This window comes from Mauremys reevesii, linkage group 23 (genome assembly GCF_016161935.1).
Source record: "Mauremys reevesii isolate NIE-2019 linkage group 23, ASM1616193v1, whole genome shotgun sequence".
NCBI classification, from domain to species: Eukaryota; Metazoa; Chordata; order Testudines; family Geoemydidae; genus Mauremys; species Mauremys reevesii.
In genome coordinates, this window is record NC_052645.1 from 345,106 (window position 1) to 353,882 (window position 8,777).

General features: G+C 58.9%; 2 non-coding genes across 2 annotated transcripts; both read right to left on the bottom strand.

Annotated features, from left to right (window-relative positions):
* Positions 1–7,054: 7,054 nt before the first annotated feature.
* On the bottom strand, positions 7,055–7,127 carry TRNAF-GAA. Its single transcript has one exon. It is a non-coding gene; the product is annotated as a tRNA-Phe (tRNA).
* A 1,049-nt stretch (positions 7,128–8,176) lies between these two features.
* On the bottom strand, positions 8,177–8,258 carry TRNAS-UGA. Its single transcript has one exon. It is a non-coding gene; the product is annotated as a tRNA-Ser (tRNA).
* Between the last annotated feature and the right edge of the window lie 519 nt (positions 8,259–8,777).

An 8,777-nucleotide genomic window follows, 5' to 3' on the forward strand; every position in this document is an offset into this window, starting at 1 on the left:
GCACCTACAGGATACTTTGGTTCTTAGGACAAGTGGAGCATGGATTTGTCAAGAACAAATCATTCCAAACCAATCCGCTTTCCTTCTTCGGCAGGGTTCCGGCCTAGTGGAGGTGGGTAAACAGGAGATGGGATCGATCTCGGTGTTACTAAGGCTTTGACACAGTCCCGTGAGGACATTCTCACAAGCAAAGGAGGGAAATGCGGTCTAGATGCAATCAGTGTCATGTGGGTGCAGAGCTGGTTGAAAGCCCAGACTCCAAGAGCCCGTCTCCATGTCTGGCTGTCCAACGGAGAGGGTGCACCTAGTGGGTCCGGCAGGGATCGGTCCGGGGTCCGGTACTATTCAATATTTTCATGAATGATTTGGAAAATGGAGTGGAGAGCATGCTGCTAAAATGTGCAACTGACACCAAGCACTTTGGAGCACAGGACTGGAATTCAAAACGCCCTTAACAAATTGGAGAATTGGTCTTCTTGAGCCAAACTCCATGGCTGGGCCCCTCTCTCTAGACTGGGCTGAAGTGAAACCCCAGAGCCAAACCTCCCCTCCTGGGCCGTGCGCCCGCCCTGGAATGGTCAGATGCTGCTTAGCGCTGTCAGAGCAGCTTTGGCTGGGATTCTCCCAGCACTTTCCACTAGCGGGAAGGGAGGAGGAGGAGGGGGAAGGAAAAGCCAGGCAGAGCGGAGAGGATGGCGGGAGGGTCACAGTGGAGGGGGCACTGCGGGGGCAGGTTGGGGCGGGTTGGAGGCCTCTGCCCTGTGCACCCCGCCCGGCTCCCACGTGGATTCAATCCCAACGGCCGCAGCGTGCCCGGGGTAGCGGCCTCGGGCGAGGGAACCGGGCCTTCCCCATGCGCTCTCTGTCCCGCGAGTCTCTGTCCCGCGCCTCCGCCAATCAGGGAGCGGGGAGGCGCGGCGAGTGACGGCCCCTCCTCCCACAGAGGCTGAGAGAGAGAGAGAGAGAACTACGCTTCCCAGTGTGCACCGGGAGGGGCGCGTTGCCTGAGCAACTGTCTGTCACTTCCGCTCTGAGACGAGCCAGGAACTACAACTCCCAGCCTGCCCTGGGGCGCCTGTCCTCTCCAGCCCAGGTGAGGCGGGTCCCTGGGTCAACCGCCCGCCCCCTCCCCACAACTCCTCATCCCTGCCCTGCCCCCAGAGAGCCCCGGCCCTGCCCCTCCGGCTCCTGACCAGAACTCCTGTGTCCCAGCGCCCCCTGCTTCTCCCTTGGTCTCCTCTCTCCTGACTCAGGGGCAGGGGGGGCTGTTGGATGGAGCCATATGGGAATACGGGGGAGGGGCAGGGCTGGGAGCCAGGACTCCTGGGTTCTCCCCCAGCTCTGGGAGGGGAGTGGGGTGAGGAGAGGAGAGTAGAGTGGGGGAGGAGCTTGGGTGCCTGCTGCCCTCGGGGTGACCAGCAGAGCCTCCCTGCAGATTGTTACCCCAACCATGCACTTGGGGTGCTGGTGCCTGAGCCGCCCCTGGTTCCAGCCCTCTGCCCAGGCAGCTCCCAGCCCGACACACACACCCAGCCCATGCACCCGCCCCACCCCAGGGCTCCTCAGCCCAGAGGGGAGCCCCCCCCCCGGCGGGGTGGGGAATCAGGACCCCCTGACATTACCCTGGGACCAGCCTGTTCGGCCTCCGCCCTGCCCTGCGCCCCAAGTATTCGGAGTGAGTCAGTTTCTGTCCCAACATGTGTCCTGCCCTGTGTCTCTTCTCCTCCCCAGTTCCTCCAAACCACCCCATTTCTGCACCCCGGGCTGGGTCTCTGCCAACCCCCTTCTCCTCCTGCCCCCAATAGCTCCCTGCCCCTACAGGTCTATAGGGCTGGATCCTCCCTTCCCCTTCTCCCCTCATTTCCTGCCTCTGGGGTCTAAAGGAGAGGGGTGTCTCCTCTCCCAGCCCCTCTCCTGCCCCCATATCCCGCTGCCTCTAGGGTCTATGGGGCTGGGCCCTCCTCCATCTCCTCCCCTGCCCGCAATATCCCTCTGGGGCTCTGTGGGGCTGGGGCTCTCTCCCTGCCCCTGTGCTCCCCCCTGCACACGATGTCCTGGGAGTGACTCACATTCCCTGGACCAACATTTCACACACCCCACCCGACATGTCTCCCTCCACCCCACCCCATTTCCCCTGCACCCCCGGCTGGGTCTCTGCCAATCCCCCTTCTCCCCTCCTGACCCCAATATCTCCCTGCCCCTGCAGGTCTATGGGGCTGGGTCTCTGCCAACCCCCCTTCTCCCCTCATTTCCTGCCTCTGGGGGTCTAAGGAGATGGGTGTCTCCTCTGCCATCCCTTCTCCTACCCCCCCATATCCTGCTGCCTCTAGGGGTCTATGGGGCTGGGTCTCTCCCCCCTCCATCCCCTCCCCTGCCCCCAATATCCCTCTGGGGCTCTGTGGGGCTGGGGCTCTCTCCCTGCCCCTGTGCTCCCCCCTGCACAACATGTCCTGGGAGTGACTCAGATTCCCTGGACCAACATTTCACACCCCCCACCCCCACCCGACATGTCTCCCTCCACCCCACCCCATTTCCCCTGCACCCCAGGCTGGGTCTCTGCCAATCCCCTTCTCCCATCCTGTCCCCAATATCTCCCTGCCCCTGCAGGTCTATGGGCTGGGTCTCTCCCCCTTCTCCCCATCCCCTCCTCCCTTCCCGCAATATCTCCCTGCCCCTGCAGGTCTATGGGGCTGGGCCCTCTCCCCCTTCTCCCCCATCCCTCCTCCTTCCTGCAATATCTCCCTGTCCCTGCAGGTCTATGGGGCTGGGTCTCTCCCTTCCCCCTTCTCCCCATCCTCCTCCCTTCCTGCAATGTCTCCTGCCCCAGTCTGTCTATGGGGCTGGGTCTCTCCTGAAGCCCTGCCCAGCGCGGGGCTCACAGACAATCCCCGCCCGGCGGCTGTGACGTGCGCTGGGGCTGTGACGTGCGCTGACGGGCTCACTCCCCGCAGGCGACTCATTCACTTGAGACCAAAACGACAGAAGGTGTCACGTGTCCATGGGCGGGGCTATGCAGATGAGCAGTGTCTGGCGGCAGGACGGGGAGCAGCGAGAGGAACCGAAGGAGCCCGGCGGAGAGAATTCTCTGCGTGTGGACAGAATCCGGTGTGGGGAGTTCGTGCTGTGGGTGCCTGCGCCGGAGTCACTTCGGGGCAGTGATTGCCACTGAGCTGCATAGTGACCAAAGGGGTGTGAATGGGGTGTGGTGCCTGGCGGGGAGCAGCTCATGGTGATAACGAAAAGGTGGGAGCAGCAGATCCTGTCCTAGCAGGGGGCTGGGTGGGGTTTCTTTGCAACCATGAGTGGGATTGTTGTGGGTGCAATTTGACTCCCCCTTCTGTGGTGGGCGGGGCTTCTACTGTCTGCCTTGGGGAGGTCCATGATGTCACAGCCCATGGTGGAGGGGAGTTTGAATCATGTTTCTGAAGTGGGAGAGCAACTTCCCCGGCTCCCACTCACTCTCCACTAGGGGGCTGGGCTGGGATCTCTAGGGAGGGGAGCACAAGAAAAAACAGTCTCCCCTATGGAACCCAGGAGTCCTGGCTTCCAGTCCCCCTGCTCTAGACCCCCTCCACTCCCAGGACCAGGGTAGAACCCAGGGTCCTGCTGCCCAGCCCTCCCTGCTCTGACCACTCAACCCCACTCTCCCAGGGTGGTGCAGGGTCACTGGGTCCGTGTCTCAGCTCCGCTAAGGGCCGGGACTGATATTCCCAAAGTCCTTCCTTTTGAATCCACCACATCGGCCCCCCCCCCCGCCCGGTCGCTGCCCACCGCCGTGGGGCACCAGCACTGTGCCGGGTCGTGATGGGAAATTGTCCAAGCTGGCCCAGGAGAGACGTGTGTGTCCCTGCTGCCCCTGCTGGTGGGGCTGAGCCCCACTTGTGTGTGTGTGTGTTGGCGGCTTTGCAGAATTTTGTATCCTGCAGCAAGTGACACACACATATTGACGCACAAAGACACTCACACAATCCCAAGAACACTCACACACAACACACCCAGAGGGACATGCTAGCCCAACCCCCAAAGAGAGAAACAATCACACCTCCAGCCACACACACCAGAATATTCACAATCATGCTCAGAGACACAACTGCACGCAGTTCACTCACTGCTCCCAACACAAGGACCTCCTGCCCCATGCAGCCTGCGCCGAGGCCTGTGGAACTCACTGTCACTGGAGTCCCCAAGCACACATCCTCTCCCCTCGTGCTGGATCATCTGCTTGGCCCCCTGCCCTCTCGGGTGCGCCAGCGGCGTGGCTCGGGACTGTGCAACAGCACAGCACCAGGCAACACAGAACGGACACACGCCCTGCCCCACCTCACCTGAGCTGCTCTCCAGGTGCATCGGAGCCCAGCACCCGCACCTGGCCCTCCTGCCCCACAGGGGTGAGCTGCAGCCCCTGCCACACTCCGCAGAGGGGAGAAGGGTCAGGGCAGCCAGCCCTTGTAAGATGGGGAAATCACCACCGGGGTCGACGGTATGGGGGCTGTGACATATAGAGAAACGGTTGTTGCGCAGAAAGAGGGCAGCAGAGCACACGCGCGCACACACACGCACACTTGCAAACATGCACAAACACATGCATGAATCCAGCCACACAAACACACACACACTTGCTAATATACACAAACACCCGCACAAATCCAGCCAACATCAACACAACTGCTAACAGATGCAAACACATGCACAAATCCAGCCACATGAACATACACACTTGCACAGCCACAAACACAACCCCACAGCTGTAATAACACCCCACAAAACCCTTACAGAAAACCACACATATACAAATACATGCAGAAATCAATCCATCCATCCATACACACACACACACACACACACACACACACACACACACACACACACTCCATCCCCATTCTGTGCACACACCTTGGGTCACTGCAACACTGAATACTTCAATTGGATGGGGGGCCCAGCACCATGGCTATTCCCTGCCCCCCAGGGCTCTCAGGGGGTGGATTGGGGCACAGGGGGCACAATCCAGTGCCAGCCAAGGGGAGCGGGGTTAGAGGTGGAGATGAGGCCATGGTTTGTGCACCACTCGGTTCCTGGCACAGTCTCCTTTTAGGATTTGCATTTCTTGGTAGTTTTCACCTCATCACCACTTCCTGCCCAGCTCCCTCCTGCTGTGCAAGATGGTTTGGGGAAGGGGGATGGGAAGAACCCAGGAGTCCTGGCTCCAGCCCCACCTGTGCTAAGCTACGAGACTCCACTCTAACCCCAGTGCTGGGACTGGAACCTAGGAGTCCTGACACCCATCTTCCTTTCCTCTAACCACTCGACCCCACTCCCCTTCTGGGGAGCCAGGACTCCTGTTCTGGCCCCAACTCTGGGAGCAGAGTGGGGTCTAGTGGTTAGAGCAGGAGGAGCCAGGACTCCTGGGTTTTGCTCTCAGTGCTGCTGTGTGACACTGGGTCTGTTTCTCCTCCCACTTTTGGGTATGGAGCCTGTAAACTCTCTGGGGCATGGCATGTATCTTGCTGTGTCTGGGCAGCGCCTGGCCCAACGGGGCCTTGATTCTGCCTTGTCAACGGCAGCGCAGAAAGCCCTAGTGCCAAAAGAAGATGTGTGGGGCGGGGGAAGCTTTGCAAAAATCGGTCACACCAATAGGAAACCAGCCCAAGCAGTTTGTGACTTCACTTCCCAAAATTAGACACACACACACAGAACCCTGCTCAAACCGCCCCCTTTGCCAGTGCACCACCTCACCTCGTCCAGGCAGGTCTAGGTGGGAAGCTCCATGTGGGAGCGGTGATGGACGGCACCATCAAGGCAGGTTCTGCAGATGGTCCTCCAGGTATGGGCGCCTCGGCCCAACTGGCACTGGGCTCACGCTGGGCTGCGCTCAGTTCCTCTCTCTGGTGTGCGCCTGCCCACAAACAACCCCACCCCCTGCTCTTTCCTTCTGGTACAAAAAATATCCTCTTCCTTCGCCCCAGAGAGAGACACCCACGGTGCTGCTCAGCACACGGCTTCCCCCCACCTTCCCCCCATTCCCAGGAGCGTGCGGGAAGGGGGTCAGGATTGGGGAGAGCCCATGTCCCGAGGGGAGGGTATGGGGGGGCTTGTCCCCTCCTCGCAGCATGGAAGTGCCAGTAGACACCTATGGATGGTCCCCCCAAGCAGGGCCAGGACTGAAATGGGAGGCCTGTGCCCCCAACATGGAGAATCTGGGGTGCAACCTTACTTAACGGGTCAGTCTGTCCTTTCTCTGACTCTCCCATTCCAGCTTCAGCTAGCGCTGTGGTTCATCTGCTCTTTTCATTCCTTTCCTTCTCTAGCTTGTATGTTTTTGCTTTCTTTTTCCCTCTACCTTTCATGCTCTTCCTTTCTTTCCTTCTTTTCTAATTTTTTCTCTCCCTTTATTTCTTTCTCTGCCTTCACGTTCTTTTCTCTCTCTCTCTCTCTCTCTCACTCTCACTGGTTATTTTTTCACTCGCTCTTTTCCTCTCTCCTTCCAAGCCAAGTGTGTTCTCTCGCACACAGATTTTGACAGGTTTTCCTCCTGATCAGCAAGTGGATTAAGCACGTCTTCAGTGGGGCTTGGCATGGCAGGAGCAGGCTGGCTGGGTGTCTTTGTGGCTGTCTGGTGGCCATGCATAGGCATGGTCCTGCCCTCCTCTGGCCCTGCCTCAGTTGCTCTGTAGCTTTAAGCCTTCACTTGAGCTGTCAGCACCAGCCGCCTCTGCTCTAGGTGCCCAGAGGAGGAGAGGTGTTGCTGGGTCACTTTACAGATGGCCTCTTCCCTGGTACTGCCCTTGCTCAGCTGCACAGAGGCGCCCATCCCCAATCCCTGCCTGTCACTGCCCAGCAGCCCTCTGGCACCATTCCTGCCTCACTCTCTTCCTGCCATGTTGGGAAAGACAGCTCCCATCTCTTCTTGTTAAAGGTCAGGTGGGCCAACTAGGGGCAGAAGCCCATTCTATGTTTTCCTACTGCAGAGCCCAAGCTCAGGGACTCACCTTGGGTGCAGGCACTGCTGTGCTCCCAGAAAACAAGGCACCACTGCACAAAGACCAAAGAAAGGGCCTGCCAAAGCCTGGGATTGAACCAGGGGCCTTTAGATCTTCAGTCTAACGCTCTCCCAACTGAGCTACTTCAGCAGCTGTATGGAAGTATTTTGGCCTGTTGCTTCTCTGTCTGGGATGTTTTTGTCAGCAGTTGCACACAAAAAGGACAGGAAAACGAACGGCTGCTCCACAGCCCCACCGGAGGAACCCGACACCCTTAGCTGTGGGGAGTAAGAAGTGGCTGTTGGCTGACAGGGCCTGTCCCCGAGGAGCTGGAACAGCAGCTGCCGCCTCCCCCTCGGCTCCAGGCTGTGGGAAATGCTCATTGCCTGGCTGCATGGGCGGCTGCTGCCCGTGCTCTGAGAGCGTCTGTATTGCTCTGTCAACCCCCCGTCTTCACTGAGCCAGTCTGGTAAGGTCCCAAGTGCCCCCTCCGGCCTGGCAGCTGAGAGTCTGTGCAGACATCAGCCCCCCTGCCAGCCCCACAGGCAGCAGCAGCGCCAGCCCCCCAGCACCACAGGGGCACTCAATGCACTTCCTGAGGGGAAATGGCTCCTTGGCATCCAGCTGCTAGAGTGAGAGCCAGGAGAGAGCAGTGTCTGGCTCACCTTGGGGGAGAGAAGAGACCTGGTGAGTGCGGATCTCCCTCAGCCTCCCCCGCAAGGCTGGTCACTTCTATTGTCACTGTGATAGTCAGTGCTTCCCTTCAGGGCCGGACCTAGAGGGGTCTGTGACAAAGCCCCCATTTCCTCCCCAGGCCCTGCCCCACTCCACCTCTTCCCCAAGCCCCCACCCCTATCCCATCTCTTCCAGTCCTGCACCTTCCTGCCCCATTCCTCTCCCTCTCCCACCTCTTCCTCTCCCTGCTCCTCCCCCTCCCCGCCCAGCGCCTCCTGCACCCCACTGAACAGCTGGTCACTGGCAAGTGGGAGGCGCTGAAGGGGAAGAGAAAGAGCTTGGCAGCAAGGCTTCAGGCACTGAGAGTTTGCCTGACCCCTCAGGGACACAGGGTGAGGGGGTGTCCCAGGGATCTCTATGAAAGGAGCAGAACAGGATTTACTTGGGGTGGGGAGAGAATTGAGAGTGTCTCAGGGGGTTGTACAGAGGTATTGCCTGGGTGAGGGATCACAAAACTCAGGCCTCGCTGTGAGCAGGATTTGAACCTGCGCAGGGGAACCCTATTGGATTTCAACTCCAACGCCTTAACCACTCGGCCATCACAGCCGTGAGCACAAAACTGCCCCAATGCCAGAGAAACTGGTAAAGAATCACAATGCCCAGGTGTGAAGTCATCTGAACTACAGGATTCCCACAGCAAACCTGGCTCCCAAAGCACAGGGGGGGATTTGGGGTTTATTCTCTTTGCTTAGCCATGTGCAGTCGCTCATGCTCCAATACGTCTGTTAGTCTATAAGGTGCCACAGGACTCTTTGCTGCTTTTACAGATCCAGACTAACACGGCCCCTCTGATACTCCTAGTGACACTCTCCAATGGACCCCCATCCTCCACCCACCGTGAGGTAGGTAGGAGCGGATCATCATTATCCCTACTTGAAAAAGGGAGAAGCTAAGGCTGAGAAAGGAGAATTAACTTGTCTTAGGTCACACAGCCAGCCAGTGGCAGAGTTGGGAATAGGACCCAAGAGCCCTGATTTTCAAACTAACCATCAGACCTTGAATTTCACACATTGAATGACCTGAATAAAGTGCTCTCAGATGAGCTCCAGACCAACAACAGTGCAC